The sequence below is a fragment of the Ailuropoda melanoleuca genome, chromosome 8 (assembly GCF_002007445.2).
Source record: "Ailuropoda melanoleuca isolate Jingjing chromosome 8, ASM200744v2, whole genome shotgun sequence".
NCBI lineage: Eukaryota > Metazoa > Chordata > Mammalia > Carnivora > Ursidae > Ailuropoda > Ailuropoda melanoleuca.
In genome coordinates, this window is record NC_048225.1 from 36,081,805 (window position 1) to 36,100,984 (window position 19,180).

The 19,180-nt window shown below is 45.1% G+C and overlaps 1 protein-coding gene and 1 long non-coding RNA gene across 2 annotated transcripts in view; one reads left to right on the forward strand and one right to left on the reverse strand.

Annotated features, from left to right (window-relative positions):
* LOC117803349 (angiomotin-like protein 1) overlaps positions 1 to 2,495 on the reverse strand; it is a 115,036-nt gene extending 112,541 nt beyond the window's left edge. Inside the window, 1 exon segment of the mRNA XM_034666147.1 lies at positions 2,356 to 2,495. The gene's annotated coding sequence lies outside the window, so the exon portion shown is untranslated.
* Positions 2,496 to 8,334: 5,839 nt separating this feature from the next.
* LOC109490620 lies at positions 8,335 to 18,702 on the forward strand. The gene is made up of 3 exons (XR_002143965.1): positions 8,335 to 8,495; positions 14,667 to 14,726; positions 18,688 to 18,702. It is a non-coding gene; the product is annotated as an uncharacterized LOC109490620 (long non-coding RNA).
* Positions 18,703 to 19,180: the final 478 nt, after the last annotated feature.

A 19,180-nucleotide genomic window follows, 5' to 3' on the forward strand; every position in this document is an offset into this window, starting at 1 on the left:
AGAAGGGGGGATGAAGCATGAGACACTATGGACTATGAGAAACAAACTGAGGGCCTCAAAGGGGAGGGGGGTGGGGGAATGGGATAGGCTGGTGATTGCATGGTGCACTGGGTGTTATACGCAATTAATGAGTCATAGAACTTTACATGAAAAACCAGGGATGTACCATATGGTGATTAACATAATATAATTAAAAATTTATTAAAAAACCAATATAGATGTTTTTATATTCCTGAGGTTTTCTTTGCCTCCCTAAGTAAACTGCAAATTCTTTTAAGAGAGTTCTCATGCATTTCTTTACCATTCCTTCTTTCTACTGTGCCCAAAGCAGATAATTAAAGACACACACACACACACACACACACACACACAGATACTTCCAAGATACATGATAGTTAGAGATTATAAGCCTTAAAAGGAATGGAAAGAGGGAAAGGAACTAAAAATTCTTAATTGCTAGGTTTCCGAGCTTGCTGTGTTTCACAGCCTTCCCATTTAACTGTTACATTGAACTAGCGATGCAGGCATTATTACTTCCATTCCATTTCACAGTTGAGGAAAATGAGTCTCGAGAAGGCTTACCAATTTGGTCAAGGCCACCCTAGGAAGAGGAGCTGAGATTCAACTGTAGACCCGCATGGTTGCAAGGCGTGAGTTTGACGTATTCCTCAGGCCATCTGCCTGCTGCCATATGCAGCCCCCCCTTCCCCCATTCTCTCTGCCTCCCTCCTGGAAGTACCTACAAAAGTCATAAAAATGCTGATGCTTCTAAACCCCAGATAGAGTAGTAAGTGTTTCAAGTTCTGCTCTTTACAAAATGTCCTTTAAAAGCTTGGAAACATAAGAAGTTTAAAGTGTCTTCTACTAGGACGGGAGTGAGCCTGCTAGCAGGGAGGTCCGCTAAGAGGCTGCCATCATAACTCAGGGAAAGGGTGTTGGTGGGTCAGAGCAAGGCAGTGGTAGTGAGAGGGGGAGATGTGAACATTTGCGAGGAATATTAAGGAGCAGAACCACCAGATTAGTGATGGATTGGATTGCACAGATGCTGATCGACTGCAGCAGAATCATGCCGGCTGCACCACAAAGGTGAGGAGAGGGAAAGCCGGGATGGGAGGCTTCCGTATTCCCAGAAGGCAGTGATTCTGACTTAAACTAGGAAAATAGCCATGGAGGTGGGAGAATGGATGGCTTTCAGAGGTGACAAGGAGGCAGACTCGCAAACTCGATGTGGGAATGCAAGGATGAAGGAGGGGTCAAAGATGAAGTTCAGAAATCTGTCATGGAAAACCAGGTGCTTTTTGCTGAGCTGGGGGACACAGAAAGAGGAGCGGGTTTCAGGTAAGAATGAGTTCTGGACATGCCAAGTTTGAGGTGAACACGTAAGCACGTGCGGGAGCCAGTAGGCAATTGCATTTAAAGCAGAACAAGCATCTCTTATTGAAATGAGATTCCATGCTCCCTTCAAAAGTTATAGATGAACACACTCGATACCCCGTGTGGCAGGGTTCTGTAGCAAGCAATAAAGGAGCTCCATAATTCTCAATGTTCTCACTCCACAGTGGTTCATCTCTCTCTCCAAAAGCCATCTATCACCCTGCAGGCACCTCTGTCATAACCAAGATGTCTTTATTGAGACTTCAGAGCTAATAAGAGCTATATGATTCAAGCAGAGACAGAGCCTCCGATAACTCATCCGAAGTGTCACAGGGAGCCTTCAGGAAGTCCCTAGGCGCACAGGTCTACCTGCACACGCACACCCCAACGCTCAGCTCCTTTCCTGAGCATTCGTCCGGACAGGCGCTGAGACGTGTTCACACTCCTCTGGCCCACACGGCGGCACAGCCGTTGTTTACACAAGGTCCCTGCATGTTACAACAGGGCGCAGGGGGCCCCTTTGTCTCCTGCTGGACTCCAGCAAGTGAAGGCTCTCCAGAGAGCTGCTGCTTTTTTGCACATCAGCTTTTCTCATGGGACCCTAGAAGGGCTCTACCCCAAACACAAAGCCAGTTGTTCGGATGGCAAAGCAGTTAGGACGGCCCCAGCCCAGAGGAGACCACTCGTCGCCGCTTCACCAGCGTGCTGGTTATGCAACAGGAACGCGAAACCAAGCCCGGATTCGATTTCCATGTCCCGTGTGAGAACCTGCCACTGCAGCTCGGAGCTGAGTGGGATTCTGCTCACCCAGCTCACAGCCTGCCAGCCCACCAGGTGGACATGAGCTGGCTGGGACCCAGCCCTCCTCCTCCCCCAGCATGTCCCTCGACCTGACTCCCACTCTACCCAGGGGTGCCCTCCAAACTCCCCCTCAAATCAAGCTTTCCTGGATGGAAACCCACAAAATCCGAGCTCCCTTACCTGAAAGAAGGTCCTGGTGGCCGGCAGGAGAAAAAAAAAACAAGTTCTAACAGAAGGGACAGGGACTTACGGGCCAATCTGTTGGTTTTAAAAGAAGAAAGGTGACTTCATCCCTGATGGCGTGGAGTTTAAAAGAGCAACGAGTGCTCCCTGGCTGAGCCAACTCTGTCTCATCAGTAATGACTCCATCCAAATTATGCAGCCACTGCCCAGACACGCTCAGCCTGCAGAAGGTAAATTGCTGGAATCTGACTAGCCCTGTTGTTTTCAAAGAGCTTCCGAAAGTCCTGAACACCAATCACCTTAACTGGCACCAGAGATAGGGAAACAAGCACTTATTTTCTCCGAGTCATATCATTACCTCCCAAGAATCCAACTGTCTGAAAAAATAGCGTTCCAGGGAAGGAAAACAGATATTTAAACTTCTGAGAGGTAAAAATTCTTGGGGAAGGAGAAGAGACAAAGGACAGAGAAGAAACAAAGAGATTTCAGGCAGGAGGAGGGGCAGTGAGAAGCTGGAATGATCACCATGCTAAGAGGTTTTCAGAGCTGGTGGATTTGTAAGCACGTAAAGGTGACAAAAAAGTCATGGTCTGGACGTCCCAGAGGGGAAAGTATTCAGTTAAGCAAAGGAATGAGTCCCTGTATGGAAAGAAAGCGTGGCAGCCTTTCTAATGGAGGCAACCGATTTTTATTTACTTTTTATTGAGTATGGTACCACTCAACCAATTCAGGGTCACTTGTAACATAATTAGCTCAAAACATGCCCACATTCTACCAAGAATGTTAGGGAAAACAGACGTTTAAGGAAGGAATTTTCTCTTCTGTATGCTGAAGGTGAGGCTGGAGCAATCGGATTTGTAACATGGGATTCAAGGTCACGTCGTGGTGCCAGGGCAAGGAACGGTAATGGATGTGACCTGTGTTGGAAGTGGGGCAGAGGGTCGAGCTTAGCGGCCTACTACCTTTCTCTCTACGCCCTACTTCAGGAGAGCGTAAGGTAACTTCGGGTCACTAGGCATGTGTCCAATATCTTGCTGAGCTATTCTGAGGCTTCGGGGATCTTCTTGTGTTAAGTTTCACTCCCAAGAGGGTAAAACAGGAAAAAAATTTCTTTCTGTTTAGATAGAGGTAATCAGGTTCAATATTAGCAAGGGGTTTGTGAACTGAGAGATTGAAGAAATGTCAACAAGGCTTGTAAAAGCAATTTGCAAGTCTTCTAGTTGGAGTGTCAATAACGACATAGGTAGAAGGGCAGGTTTTATTAACGGTAAGATCATAAAGGGGCAGGAGCCATTTTTATTCAGTTCATCATAGTCTCTTCAAGGCCTAGCACAGAGAATGGCACAGAGTAGGTTCTCAGTAGATAGAGACTAAATGGTATCAGACAACTCCTCTCTGTTCCAGATTTCTAGAACAGATCCGTTAAGAACTCTTAAAGTCACTGACTACAGAGAGCATGAGCCAGGGGGTCTTAACAAAATGACTCAGCCCCTGGGTTCATTGCCAAAGTTCGAACAGAGCAAAGAAAGCCAATTTCTGGACCCAGTAGCCTCCTTTGTCTGTTCCCCTGTACATCAGCTAGATTCTAGTGTCTTTTTCCAGGGCTAGGACTCCATCTTACAGGCAATCTGCCAGTTAGCCTCCACTCTCTTTTGTTCTCAACATTCTATCATGAAATTAACAAACATAGTTTCTTCAGTTAACATTTTACTATATTTGCTTTATCATGTATTGATTCTCTATCCATCCAGCAGCTCATATAATTTTCATGGCGTTCCAAAGTAAGTTGTAGATATTGATACATGCTCCCAAATACTTCAATATTACTAACAAAAATTCACTATTTCTTTGCAATTACAGTATTTGTTTACAGTTTCTTTTCACATAAAACTCATATACAATGAAATGAAAAAATCACCATACCATTTGATGAGTTTCTATAAATACACACCCCGGTGCAATTCAAACCCCTATCAAGCTACAGAACAGAATTCTCACCCCAGAAAGTTTCCCCATGTCCCTTCCCAGCAAACTCCTGGTTCAGCACTCCTAGAGGGAGTGAATCTGATTTTTTCACCATGCTTATTCCAGTACTTCATATAAATACAATCAAAAAATTTCTGTTCTTTTGTAGAAATTTTTTTTCAGTCGGGAGGTTTTCAGGATTCACGAAACCATGTTGTCGCTTGTATCGGTAGTTGGCTTCTTTTCACTGATGAGTGGATTTTTCCTATGTGAATATGCCAGTATGCTTATTCAGTCTTCTACCGATGGACACCTGATCTTCCAGTTTAGGGCTATGATGAATAAAGACACATCCTTTAGAGGACCTGTGTTTTCATAATCCTTGGGTAAATACCTAGAAGGGGAATGAGTGGGTCTTAGAGGAGGTGTGTATTTAATTTATGAGAAACTATAATTTATAAGAATTTACATCTTTTCCAATATCCTCAGACCATTTCCCTCTCCTACCAACAATGTATAAGAGTTTTAGTTGCTTCACCAAATGTTCTGACAACATTTGGTGTTGTCAGTGTAATTTCAGCCATGCTGGTGACTGTGGCGTGGTATCTCACTGTGGTTCTAACCTACATCCCCTTGATGACTAAAGCTGTTGAATGTTTTCTTCATGTGCATATGGGCCATTCATTTACCATGTTTTGTGAACTCTCTGTTCAAATCTTTTAGCCAGTTTTAAATTGAGTTGTTGGTCACTTTATTAAGGAGGTTTAGGAGTTCTTAATGTATCCAAGATACCATTTTTTTGTCAAAGACATTTCTCAAATATTTTCTCCTGCCCACTGGCCTGTACAGGCAAGACATTTTCTTAATGATGTTTCTTCTGATGCACAGGGATTCCATTTTGACTACCTTTATTTATTTTTTCCTTTTTGGTTTTTGTCTTCCCCCAAGGCATGAAGATATTCTCCCACATTTTCTTCTAGAAATTTTATAGTTTTAGCCCTTATGTTTAGGCCCATAGTCCATAACAAACTGATTTTTGTGGGTGGTACAATGTAGGGCAAGGTTGATTTGTTTCCATGTGAATTGTTTCCATGTGAATATGGAGTTATTTCAACACCATTTGTTGAAAGCCTTTCCTTTCCCAATCGGGTTCCTTTGAAAAAACTTTGTCAAAAATAAAATAAATGTATAAGTGTAGGTCTATTTCTGTCTGGGCTCTTTATTCTGTTTTACCAATCGTTTGATCCTGGTGTCAGCCCCACACTGTTGTGATGACCGTGACTTTAGGCTAAGTCTTGAGGTCAAGTGGTGAAGTAACTTTGACTTCTTTTTTCAAGACTTCTTTAAATATTCTAAGTTCTGTGCATTTCTACGGAAATTTTAGTATCGGTTTGTCAATTTTGACTAAAAAGCATCATAGGATTAGGATTAGGATTGTGCTGAGTCCACAGATCAGTTTTCTGATTACCATCTTAACAACACTGAGTCTTCCAATCCATTAACTTGGCATATCTCCCCATTTATTTACATCTTCGGTTTTCTCATGGCATTGTATTGTTGATTTTCTCTTTGTCATTGATTTTCACAGTTTGACTATGGTTTGCCTAAGTATTTTTATTTTTTTGTTTTTTTTTAATATAAATCTCTCTCAGTCTTTATTGGGGCTTTAAAGTCTGTCAACATATGTCTTTAACCAAATTTATGAACTTCTCACCCATTATTTACTCAAATACTTTTCTGGGTCATTCTTTCTCTCTCTCCCCACCTTCTAGGACTCCAATTATATGTATATTAGACCTGTTGATACTGTTGCAAAGATCTATGAGCCTCTGCACATCTATTAAATCTCTATTTCTCAGTTTGGATCATTTTTGTTGATCTGTCTTCTAGTTCATTGACTTTTTCTTCTTTTATCTCCCTGTACTTTTAAAAACATCCATTACATTTTTATCTAAAGATATTTATTTTCCAGTTCTTATATTTTTATTTGGTTATTTTTTATAGTTTCTTTTTTCTATTATGTTCAAATAGCCAACATATAATACATCATTAGTTTTTGATATAGTGTTCAACTATTTATCAGCTGTGTATAACACCCAGTGCTCATCACCACACATGCCCTTTTTTATAGTTCCTATTTATCTGCTAAGATTTTCTATACTTTCATTTATTATGAACATATTTTCCTTTTTATACTTGAGCATTGTTGTAGTAACTTCCTTTAAGTTCTTGAATACTAACACCATCAATCTAGGTCATCTCAGGGTTGGTCTCTGTCAATTATTTTTTCTCTTTTAAATGAGTCGTGTTTTCCTGTTCTGTTGTATGTTGAATAATTTTGGAGTGAATCCTGGTCATAATAAATGATATGTTGCAGAAATTCTGGATTCTATTTTGCTCTTCTAAGGAGTATTGACTTTTTTTTTATTCAGGCCTTTAAAGTGGCTGAACTCAAATTGCAAGACCTTATCTCCCCATGTAACATCTAGAAGTTCAGGTCAGCTCTCTTAGCCAGAGCTGGGATTTTTAAAATCTGCCTCTTGCATATGTGGTTCAAGTGTCAGCCAGAGATCTGAGTAGAGTTTATCTATTGAGCTATAGGGCTTCCCTTCTGCTCAGCATATTCATAGGTAGGGCCCTGATCTTAAGCTAAAAGCTATAAATCAGGAAACTCATCCCATGTCTGTCTCTTCTTCCAGTGGTTCAGTCTCCTCCGGTTTCTGTCAGGTTTTGTTCTCTCTCCAATACCTTCAACTGATTAGTCTTATATTTCATCCAGAGTTTATTAGTTACTATCTGTAAGAGGTATGGTCCAATAGGAGCTAGTTGGCCATACCAGAAGGCTTCAATTACCTTTTGAGTCATCTAGTTTACCCTCAACATGATAATTCATAGCTCTTTCTTGGGATACTAAATATGTTTCATTTCAAGCATCACCTCAGATTGATTGGTAATGTTTAAAAGAACACTGAGCTTCAGCAGAAAAGCATGACATAATCAACCAGCAATGTCTGCCTTTGACATAGGAGGGGAAGTGTAAGCACAATTTTGTAATTTCTGATATAGTTATTTACAAAACAGTGTGTGATACTCAGCAGTTTGTGCCTACTAGAACATCTCCCTGAAGTCAGAGTACAGTATTTTTCCGTCTGATGGTTAACCTTCTTTGTTAGATGTAAACTGCAGGAGAGCAGGAATTGTGTTTGTGAAAGTCACTGTCCTATGCCCAGTGTCTATCATGTGAGATGGCAGTCTCTCAATAAACATTTGGTGAGTGAATGAGAATCCAGTTTAATGTTTGTTTTAGTTTTACTTTTCAAAATTATATAATCAGTGTGAAGAAGCAAATAGAGCACACAGATTAGCAGAAATAAAATAAATCCAACCACCTCATTCCCCCCCCAGACATAATCATTATTACAAATTTTTCACATAGCTTTTTGTTATCTTTTAATATTTATTCTCAACCTTGGGTGCATATTAGAATTATCTGAGTGGATTTGAAAAGTCTGTTCATGCCACACCCCGGGCCAATTTATTTACATTTTTAGGGACTGAGCTTGGTATAAGTTTTTTTTTTAATTCCAGAGATGATGCCAATGTGCAGTCAGAAGACCCAAAGATGTCCCAGTCAGCGATATCAGAGGTCTTTCAGATGTTATTTTCTGTCTGCTAGATGACACAGTCCTTGCCTTCCAGGAGAGTTCAGAGAAGGCAGGACTTGAAAGCATTAAACATGAAACAATTAGAAATCAAAGGGACACCAAACATACCTAATCAAGAGCCAGCTGCAGAGAAACTGAAGTTAAGTGTGCCAGGAGCGACACGCCTAGCAAAGACAGAGGTGGGCTCACCTGTACTTCTTGCCCCTTGGCAGAGCCCTGCCAGTTACACTGAGGGAGCCTTCTCCTTCTAGAAAGGTTTGGAGAAAGGGGCACTGTGACATATTAGAATGATGGGTGATGCTGATTCCACCCCTCCCCTCTTTGAAAATTTCTGCTTTATAGAATCCTAAGTCCCCAGGCTCCTGGCCTCTGCCCTCTCTTTAGGAATGCTATTTTAATTCTTTACCTGACTTCGGAATTCAAGAAGAACACCTTCAAGCAGAAAATCTTCTATAGCAATGTACCATTACCGGTCCAGGTGTCCTACCTGTCCGGTGTGGAACCCAGGTGAGCTGGGCATTAACATCTCTCACAACTCTATTTCTCCAGCTGCCCCAGGGGAACCAGTCAGAAACAAGGCATAAAGTCTAGTTTTTGACCTAGGTGGCACACAGAAGTTCCCAGGAGATTGTGAAGTACCTATTCTGAGGCCCTCCCAAGAATAATTAACACAGAATTTCTAGGTGCCCTAGCACTGGTACTTTTGTCAAGGCTCCCCAGGAAATTGCGATATGACTCAGGGTGACAAATATCAGGGAAGCAACTTGGTGGTCCATTCTCCTGGATTGTGAGTGGGTTTGAAATCTTCCTTCTTACTCTTCTGGAGGCAGCCTAGAGGAAAGTGCCAGAAACTTAAGTAGGCTAGGGTAAAACTCCCTGCCTTGCCATTTACTAGCTATGTGACACTGACTAAGTTACTGAACATGTCTGACATTGCATTTAGTTAAATGGTAGAAGAGGTGAAATAGAGCCTATCAGTGAGACTCCATGAGACACCATATATAAAGTATGTGTACCTAACAAACAGCCGCTCCCTTCCCTCCCTGCACCCCTCACCATCACCCTACCTTAGCATTGCAACAGGAGCAAGTTCTGGCTTGGTTTGGTGCTATTTCTCCTTCATCTGACCGTGACCATGATGTCAGTCTGGATTTGCAGCCCTGGTCCCTGGATCTGGCATTCTGATCCCAGCTTCTGAACTTGATCCGGCTCTTCTTTCCTGCCTTGCAGGTTCCGGGCCCAGTTTCCATCACCTGTTTCTGTTGCTCAGCAATAAGCCCCAAAGGGATGGTTTCTAAAAGTAACTGGCCCCATGTTGTTCCAGCTGAGTTTTAGCACCAGGAGGGGGTGGGGCTAATTTTAGACTTGTCCTGGATTAACATCTGAGAAAAGGCCAGGCCAGGCAAGTCCAACCTGCCCCTTAGTATCTGGGTTGGAGTTTACAGAGAAAGGTTGGGAGATTTTGCCACACGTCTTGTGTACCTGTATCATGCCAGGCACCTTATTTAGAAATATCTCAAACCATTTGCCTCAAAATCTATTTGGATTTGTGCCTCAGGTGCTGTGCTGAGTGGGAGCAACCACAATATAAACTGGGGTTTTTGATATGCTAATATTTGTACCCAGCTAGGATGGATTATTAGCTAGGTTTACCTCAGGGACAGGATCAGACAGGTGTGAGCAGGGCCCCGGGCCTCAGACACTGCAGGGAAGAGGCTCATGAAAAGACAGAAGAACTTATTAATATATTTGTGTTTTAGAGAAACTGAGAGAGAAATGAGATGGAGTGGTGCAGCGATAGCCTGTTGAGAGAAGCAGGGATGGCATGGAAGCTTCCAGAACAGGCCTGGCCCAGAGTAGATGGTTTATGACTGCTTGTTGCCTGAGTGTGGAATGAGAGGCTTCTAAGGTCAGGAAGAGATGCTTTGAGGAGGTCCTGTGAGTATCCTGTGCTTTGGAAGGAAGGGCAACAAACTCACAGCAAACTGGGTGTACGAGGGCTGTCCAGGGGACCCACGGCATCTGGAGGGATTGGTATTCTCTGGGTCAAGGGAAAGTGAGAGGGAAATGAGCTCTTCCGTGATCAGGACTATAGACTAACAGCAAAGAAGGGCTGACGCAACACCGCTCTCCCCATTAAGAGAGAAACACCATTCCACCACTTAATGCTGGATGATCTCCTGCAAGTTACTTCATTACTCTGAGCCAGTCTCCCCACCTGTTTATTCAACATCCACCAACAATTTATTGAGCATCTACTACATGTGCCAGCCACTCGGATACTGTAGTGAACAGACAAGCTTCTCGCTTTTAACAATCTGGTGGGGAAGCAGACTAGAGAAAAGGACGGTCATGAAGACAGATGGTGTTAAGGGCAGTAAAGGACACCCACAGGACGACCTCATGGAGAATAATCTGAATAGGGAAAGCTTCTGTGAGGAGGTGTCATTGGAACTAAGCCCTGGACGGTGAGAGGGAGCCAGTTCAGAAGAGCTCCAAACAGCAGAGCTTGACCAGTCTGAAGAACGGAAAGGAGGTCAGCGAGGATGGAGGATGGTGAACTGAGGAAAGGGACTGAGGGAAGGTNGAGGGAGGGGGGGGGGGCGGGGCGGGAACACACAAGGCCTGCGGGAAGAGTGATTCCCATCTCGTGGCGTTGAGCACAGGCTGGGCAGGAGTCGCTCTCTTGGAGGATGTTAACTGTGGGTCAGACGCTGAGGGCAGAGGAGGTGAAGTGCTTGCGATAGGGGAGCCCTTGGGACCTGGATCCTCAGAATGCATCCTGGATGCCAGCTGCGGCTGGATAGGTTGGAGCCCTTGTAAGAGAAAAAAGCACTTTAAATCTGGTCTAGGACAGAGCCTTTTTGATTGATGTAATTCCAAATCGAGTTCTGGGAAGAAGTGAGCATTCCTGATAAAATGATTAACCAATCCATTTTCTTATCAACTTGAAAGAGATTAAGATTTGTTCTGGGAATCTAATCACCCAAACCCGAACCTGCTGTCAGTCAATTATCTTAGTGTTTAGTCAATTGTTTAAAAAAACAATCTCTTTTCTTCTTGTATCTTAGACTAATAATGAACTAACTGATCTCTTTTCCTATCAGATGTCCCTACCAGAAGTGAATCTTTGACTTAGCCTACTGGAGAACTTTTCACTTGAAGCAAGATTGCAATAAAACATTGAAATGTGGGGGGTGCCTGGGTGGCTTAATGGGTTAAGCGTCTGACTGTTGATTTCAGCTCAGGTCATGATCTCAGGGTCCTGGGATGGAGATCCACATCGGGCTCCACGCTCAGTGGGAAATCTGCTGGAGATTCTCTCTCTCCCTCTCCCTCTGTCCTTCCCCTGCTCACATTCCCTCTCTTTCTCTAAAAAAAAAAAAAAAAAAACCAAACTAAAGCAGACAAACAAAAATCGATGTGTGCCTTCAACTGAATTTCCCAAAAACCTTGTAACCCCACAGAGTGTGTAGCCAGTAGGCATGGGAACCTTCCTTGTCCACGGCTCCCTTGCCCCTGAGCTCCTGCTGTGCACTGTTGTCTCCAGTGGCACATGGCCCTAGCCATGGGACTTCTGCCCAAATCCAGGTCCTACAGCCCTTGCAACTTGGTGAGGAGTGGGAGGAAGTTTGCATGGGTTGACTCGTGTCTCCTGTCCATCAAAGGCTATGCTGAAGTCCGAGCCCCTAGTGCCTCATAATGCGATGTCATTTGGAAATAGGTTCTTTACAGGGGTCATAAGTTAAAATGAGGTCAGTAGAGTGGGCCTTAATCCAGCATGACTAGTGTCCTTATAAAAAGCGGAAATTCGGAGGCAAACCTACAGCCAGGGAGGACGCCACATGAAGAGGAAGGCAGAGATGAGGTGCAGCTTCTAGGAGCCAAGGATGCCAAAGACTCCCAGTACATCAGCAGAAGCTGGAGGAGAAGCATAGAACCGTCTACCCCACCATCTTCAGGAGGAAACAACCCTGCCAATACCTTGGTCTCAGACTTCTAGCCTCCAGAACAGAGTTCATATTTCCACAGTTTAAGCCACCCAGTTTGTGGTCCTTTGTTATGGCAGCCCTGGCAAACTAATACAAGGGTTTTATTTTTATTTTTATTTTTATTTTTATTTTTTAATTTTAAAGGGAACATTACCAAGCCTCCTTCAGCATCTCCAGCATAGAGTAGCCCGGAATCTTCCACCTACCCCGTCCCCGCCTGCCTCCACTTTGCTGGCTCTTACCCTGCTTCCTCTATCTCACCTCCCTGTGTCCCTCATTCTTCCCCCACCTCCCTCCGAGAAAAGTAAATGTATCTTCTTGTATGACGCATAAGGGTCTCACTCCCATCTGATACAGCTTATCAATTTTTTTTATGTAAATGTTTACAGGAGTATAGCATAGATCCCCAAATCTTCAGGAAAAACTCGAGGAAGGCCGGGCTTCCTGCTGAGGCTTCCTTCCCCTCCCTCCCTGTCACAGTGGGTCCCAGACACTCAGCGTGTTGCCCATACTCTTCAGCACTGCCACTTCCCAACCTTGAGGTTTTCTTTCATCCAGACAGGCCCTTTTAATTTTAATCACCCAAGGAAAACAGGCTGAAGGTATTAAGAAAGAGAGAGAGAGAGAGAAATGTGAGGGATTAACAAAGATGAAGGTATCTTTCAATTGCTTTTTTCCAGCTCCTGATTCCATGTTGACAGGAGAACAGAAAGTGACTCTGGATTTTTGTCTTCTCCTTTTACTCTCGAGGGTGGCTCACATCTCCCATACTTCTAAAAAGGCACTTGACCCTTCTCCCGTGAAGGTTCTTTTCCCCAGCACAGGGCCCAGGAAGCAATTAGAGCAGAAAAATGGGTCCCCCATGGGTTGAGTTAAATTTGACACTGAGATAGACCTTGAGAGTTAGCATGCAATGTGAAAATTGCATAGAATTCAAAATAGCATAGAAAATCTCTTAGAAAGGTGTCATCTTGAAGACTGAGATGCTATTTTTCGAGAAGACAAGCATGACAGTTGCAACCTCTACCACTGTTTCTTCAGCTAAGGCAGCTGGCTTCTAGGGGCCATGTTGCACACACACTGTTGTATTCTAGAATCCCATTCAGTGGCAAATAGATCTCCCTGAAGCTGACCAAGGGAACATGAGGTTTGTGCCCCCATCTCACATTCCTTCTGGAACACAGCTTTATTAAGCAGAATGGTTTGTTAACAGAATTGCCCACAGTATTTAAATGGTTGTGTTCTTTCTCTAACCTGAAGTGATTATGGTTGGATTTGCTTCATAATGAACCTTCGCTATATAATAATTCAGGTAAGTTTTTATCATTGTGAAACCTCTTTTGGTGAAAACCATCTTTAAGTGGAATTTAAAAAGAACATGCGTAGAATAATTTTCATCAGGCCAAAACTCCCACTGACAGACAAACAAATGACGGAAAAGCTGGACTTCAAAACTGGTAGAAGGCATTAGAATGTTATCTGAGGAGCTGGACTTCAGGTGCCAAAGTCTCTGAGGGAAGAGGAAACTCCTTGAGGGGAGCCTGACCCTCTGGGCAGCTTTTCTTCTCAGGGTTTTGCCAGCTTGTAACCATTTTAGTCAGTCCAATCCCTGACTAGACTGCTCTGGTGAAGTCATCTGGGCTATAAACTCACAGTAGTTCACTGCTGCCCACTAACCTCTGGGTACAAAAATAAGAAGAGGCTCTAAGTCACCTCAAGAAGGCAGCTTTTAGCAGGAATTCTAAAGAACTGTTGTGCTCTTCCTCATGCTTGGTGGTCTCATGAGACGTGGTTGGCAGCACCTGTCCCTGCATCAGGCACCACTCTGAGTGCGGTTAATAAGATGTATCCCTGTCCTCAACGGGCTCACCATCTATAGCGGGAGACAGACAAGCAAAGAGTTGATGGCCGCCCAGTGTGACAAGTGCTATGAAAGATTTAAAAGAATGTCCTGGTAGCTGAGGAGAGGGGCTCCTAATCTATCTTTGAAGTGGGGGTGAAGGGTAGGTGAAGCCAGAGGGGCTTCCCAGAGGAAGTGGCACCTCCGCTGAGTCCAAAAGACTAGTAGGATTTTCCCAGGTGAAGAAGGTGAAAAGTAGGAAAAGCCAAGGGAACAACAGATGTAAAGAGAGCAAGAGAGAGAGAGCATGGCTTGTCCAGGAGAGAAAAAATAATTCTGCTTGATGACCGTGTCTCACTTCAGGAGAATCAAGAGGGAGAACTGGAGAGACAGGCAGGAGCCAGACCATAAAGAGCCTCTTATCCCAGAAGTTAAGGAGACCCTCCAGCCATGCTCAGCAACTTCAACAAGTCTACTTGAGGTGGAACGTTCACCTAGGGCAGTGCTGCCCAGGACCGCACCATTTTGTTCCCTCTGGGAACCCTGCTTGTCCTCCTACCTTGAGCTCTCATTGTCGAAGTCACATGCCTTTGATGAATAAACTAATCAACAAAGAGGCTGATCTTGCAATATAGGTGGCACACTAATGGCTTGATTGGTTTGAGGTCTTGGAAAGGGAACAGATAGGAAAGATATTTGGGAGTTGGACCCAACTGAGTGGCCGAGGGGGATGGGGAAGAGGGGAAGGAGTCAAGGATGGCACCTAGGATTCTAGCGTGGGCAACTGGATGAATTTTCTTAGGAGAAATAATTGTAGTCTTGTGCCTGATTTAATCTCCTTTCTAGAGTGAAAGCATCAAGGAATTTAGAACCGCAAGAATTTGTGGAATACCAGCCACTTATCAGGTACCTCCCTCATCTCATTCATTCTTCACAACAACCCAGAGAGGTTAGTATTATTACTTTTACCATTTGGCAGGTAGGAAAATGGCTCTAGAGCCCCCAGATTGTGAACAGATGACTTAGAATTTGAGTCCAAGCGTATGTTACCCTAGAACCTGAAATTTTAATACTAAGCTTTTCCAGGAGATCAGACTTGTATTTGAACATTAGGCTGCTCTGAGTTGGTTCCAGTTTGGTGTGGCTTATAAGGCTGGCCCCATGATCTATGCAATGAGTTGGTATTTCTAGGTCCTCTTACACTGGGAGCCTTAGATGCTGCATAGATGGAACCTGTTGCAATGGTTAAGGTGGCCCCAGCCCTGGAAATGGAAATCCAGGGGCCTGGGACCCGTTCCTTGCCTCCTCCCCTTTGTGGGTCCCATTCTGGGAGGCTCAGAAACATGAGCTCTTCCCAGCCATTTAGTGCTTCTGCTGAGCTGCCAAACTTGTGCTGAGAACCAATTAGTGTCAGCTGGGAGTACAGGTGCTGTGCCCGGGACCGTGGACTGCACTCAGCAGCCGGGGGTGGGCCCGGAGCTAGTTACCGCAGAGCTTCTATTACCTCTCTCTTCCTCCAGAAAAGGCAGATGGAATTGCTCTATTGCATACCTATCTGAGAGTCCAGCAGCCCGCCTTCTCTCTCTCCCTAAAATGGCAGCCAGGGACATTTTAATTAGTGCCTTCTGATGATCCTATGGCTTATTTCCTGCAAATTGTCTCCAGACTCTACCTGGCTTTATTCCCTGGGTCTCCTGGCCCAAACCAGGGAGTGAGCATAATAATACTATAATCAGCAGCAGCATAATCACAGTTTAGAATTTGTAAAACACTTTCACCTGAGTGATCTCATTTCATCGTTGCCACAGGCTTGTGAGATGGGCCGAGTAGGTTTATCCTTCCCATTAGTTTACAGCTGGGGAAACTGAGGCCAGAGCAGTGCAGTGAAGCTGGTGCATGGCTGGTCTGGAACTAATGCTGCTCTCCCTGGATCCTTTTAGAACCAAGTGTAGACAGAGGCAGGGCACACTGGCTCACATAGGCAAGGGCTCCAAGCCTGCCAGCCAAGTGGGGTGCCTTCTCAAAGGCTGTAGGAAGGTGAGCGTGTGGGAGGGGGCTGGGGCTGAAGTGGTGTTGGGGTGATTCCTTGGGAAAGGTAACCTTCTGGGCTGTTCCCTCCCTTCAGTGCCTGGAGGAGCTCATTTTAGGAGCTGTCTGGAGCCAGCCTGAATGTGTCTGTACAAGCCTACCCCAGGCTCTTGTGCAGCTTAGAGGGCCAAGAATCTTCCCCCACAGCTGCTGGGACAGGTCTAGACACCGCCCCCAATCCAGTTAACCTAAAAGAGGGATGTCAGTCATCCTCCAATGCTATGCTGACAGGCCTGAAGAGAAAGGACTGGAAGTGGGCACTGGCTATCTTTCTCACCCACAGGAGCTTTGCACATTGAGTTTGAATGGCATGTAATGAAAGGCAAATTGAAGCACGTTCTCCTTTAGAGGTGATGCCTGCTCCCCTTCCCATGCACAGTTATTGTTTATTTGGATAAAGCTTAAGTGTCCATTTGAAAGATGCATGTTTCTGTCTTCAGAGACAGCAGAATGCCAGCTCCCTGCCCCAGGCCCCGGAAGCTCTTTGTGGGGGCTTCATCTCCATCAATGACAGCTCTCCACACCTTGGATTAAGCCCCATGCCTCCAAGGGTGTATTCCCACCCTTCCAATATGGGGAAGGAAGGAAGGGAAGGAGTGAAGGGGTGAGGGCCCCTGGTCAGTTACATGGTCAGTTACATCACCTTCTTCTACCAGGGGCAGCAATAGGGTTGTAGTTTCAAGAAACCAGGGGTCCGATCCCAATTCTGCCCCTCAGTTCCATGATCACGACCAAAGGTTTCCACATTTCTGAGCTGGCTTTGCCTAGCCGTAGAATGGGGATATTAACATGCACTCTGCCTGACTCAGAAAGACATTTCGAGGATTACATCAGATAAATCAAGGCAGAGGGTCTTACTGTCAGCCTAAGACAGCCTTGCTACCAGTACCTGCTGTCAGCAGTTCTGATGGGGAAGGCTACATTATAAATCCCAGTCTGGGCATGGGGACTAAGAAAAGCAGAAAAGAGCAAGGGGTTGGTGGTCTTCAATTCAGGAAGGCAAGCGGGCCTGGGGCATCAGGATAGAGGAAAACCTTGCTCAGAAATGCCATCTCCTGCAAGTTTGGCTTCCCTCTGGGCCTCCAAATTTTACCCATGGGGCTGTTCTGTTTATGACCTCACCGAGCCTCACACAGCCCTGGAAGGGGGAAACCATTAACAGAGGAGCTGTAGTGAGTTAAGAGATGGGGTTAAGAGATGTTAAGAGATGACTAAACTCCATACCTCCTGAAGCCTGTGCTTGTACCCTTTCTCCATGGTGGCTGCCCTGATGGGGAGGGAAATGTTGACCTGGGGATAGAGAAAGGAAGGCTGAGATTATTTTGGAGAATGGGCCACTTCAGGGAGATGAGGCCTGGGGTAAGGGCAAGTGCATCAGGACCTGTCTAAGAACCACACAGAGTAGAGCAAGGACCCTGGGTGTCTGAGCAGAAAGTAGAAGTAATGCAGAAATTCACGCATTGATTCATTCGTTCTTTCACTCGTTCACTCTGGTAGCCCTTCTAGACCGGTGAGTGGCAGCTGAAATGATCAGACCCAGACTGGCAACTTGGGAGCCAGAGTAGCTCACAGCGTGGGGTGGGATGAAGGTAAGGATGGGGATGCCGTTGGGCCATCCACGGGGCTTGTCAGAGACATTGGGGCAAGACAGAAATAATAACCAGAGCCATGTGTGCAGCCAGTTCATCAACTCGAAGGGGCTGGTCAGAGAAAGATCTAGTTCCAAGGCCTCAGGACTGAATCGGGACTCCAGAGCAGAGCCACAGGGTTTTCGAGGCTGCAGTTGGGCCTGAGAGCAGGCAGCCTGAGAGCAGGAGTGAGTGGTGGGAAGGGGATGGAGAGGTGAGGAGTCAGATGAGAAAGATCCAGTTTTATTCCTGGGACACGGGGAACCACAGGAAGATTTCAGTAACAAAAGGGGCCTGACGGAGTGCGCGTTCTAGACAGAGCAGTCTGGTTGCAGTAGGGAGATAAATGGTAGGGGTCATTAAGTGGGAGGACGTGTAGTTCAAAGGCCTGAACTGATTCAGTGATGATGACAATCAGGACAAATGCAAGTTATTAAGGAGGCAGAATCCATTGGATTTAGTAGTAATTTGCCTGTGGTAAGACTTTGAAGGGGAAGGAGATGTCAAGAGTGACTTCAGTTCTGCCGACCTGGAGGCTAGAGAACTCGATTCAGGCTGCACTTTGCCATTACTTTCAAACTTTGAGAGCACAGGGTCACTGTCCCCTGGAGTCTCTGCTTTTACTTCTGGGAACAGGAAAGTTGATCTAGAGTAGTGGTTTTCTAATTCTAGTCCTCAGGGCCATCCTGCTGGGTGTGGCTGGGCCTCACGGACAGAGCCCCGGCTGGAGTCAGAAGGTCTGGCTGTGTCCTGGCTCTGGCTGTGAGAGCAGGCAGGACATAGTTATTTCTGAACCAAGGTCTTCATTTATATAAATGGAGATGATTTATTCATTGATTCAAGAAACAAACATTCTAGGCAAAAGATAAAAAGGAGACTTGCTCACAGACCAGGAGGGGAAGACAACTCAACAAATAATTACAAAAGAGCTTGCTAAGTGCCATAGTGATATAAGCTGTATGTGGAGGAAGGTGGCCCAAAGGAGGAAGAGACCAACAAGTGCTTCTCCTACTAGAGATAGAACAAGGGGTACCCAGTAGATCAAGGGAAAGTGTGATCTGGATTGACAAAGCTAGGCTGCTCCCCTTCCTCCCCTTCCTGTTTTGGCCCTTCCTTGACCCTTACCTCTCCCTTCTCTCCCTTCTCAGTAGCAATCCTCTTCCTAACTTGCAGGTGAGCCCCCTGAAGGATTCTTCAGAAAGCAGGATACTGATCAACACTAAGGTATTAACACTCAGCCTGCAGAGAGGTGGGCTAAGCCTAATATCGAGGGTGGAGGCGCCAATGATGGACTTACGGACATCAAAGACAGGCCTTATTCCAAATTCTACAAGCTCGTACCCACATACAGAGACTATGTATTGCAGGTTCTAGAGAGCAGATTCTGCGTATAGTTGTATCCCCAGTGCCTTATGCCATGCCTGGCACTTGATAGGTGACAAATAGCTGTGTATGGAATGGATCAAGCTTCACAGAATCTCTCCATTTCAAAAGCCATTGCCTCATACATTTCTCAGCCTCCAGGCAGGACTGCATCTCGACCACTGCACCTGGAGCCTGTTGAGACTCTGGAACAGACGAAATGAAGAACTCTTCCAGCACTGCCTCCCTCAGTGAGGACTTCTTTCTATAAACACACTGTCC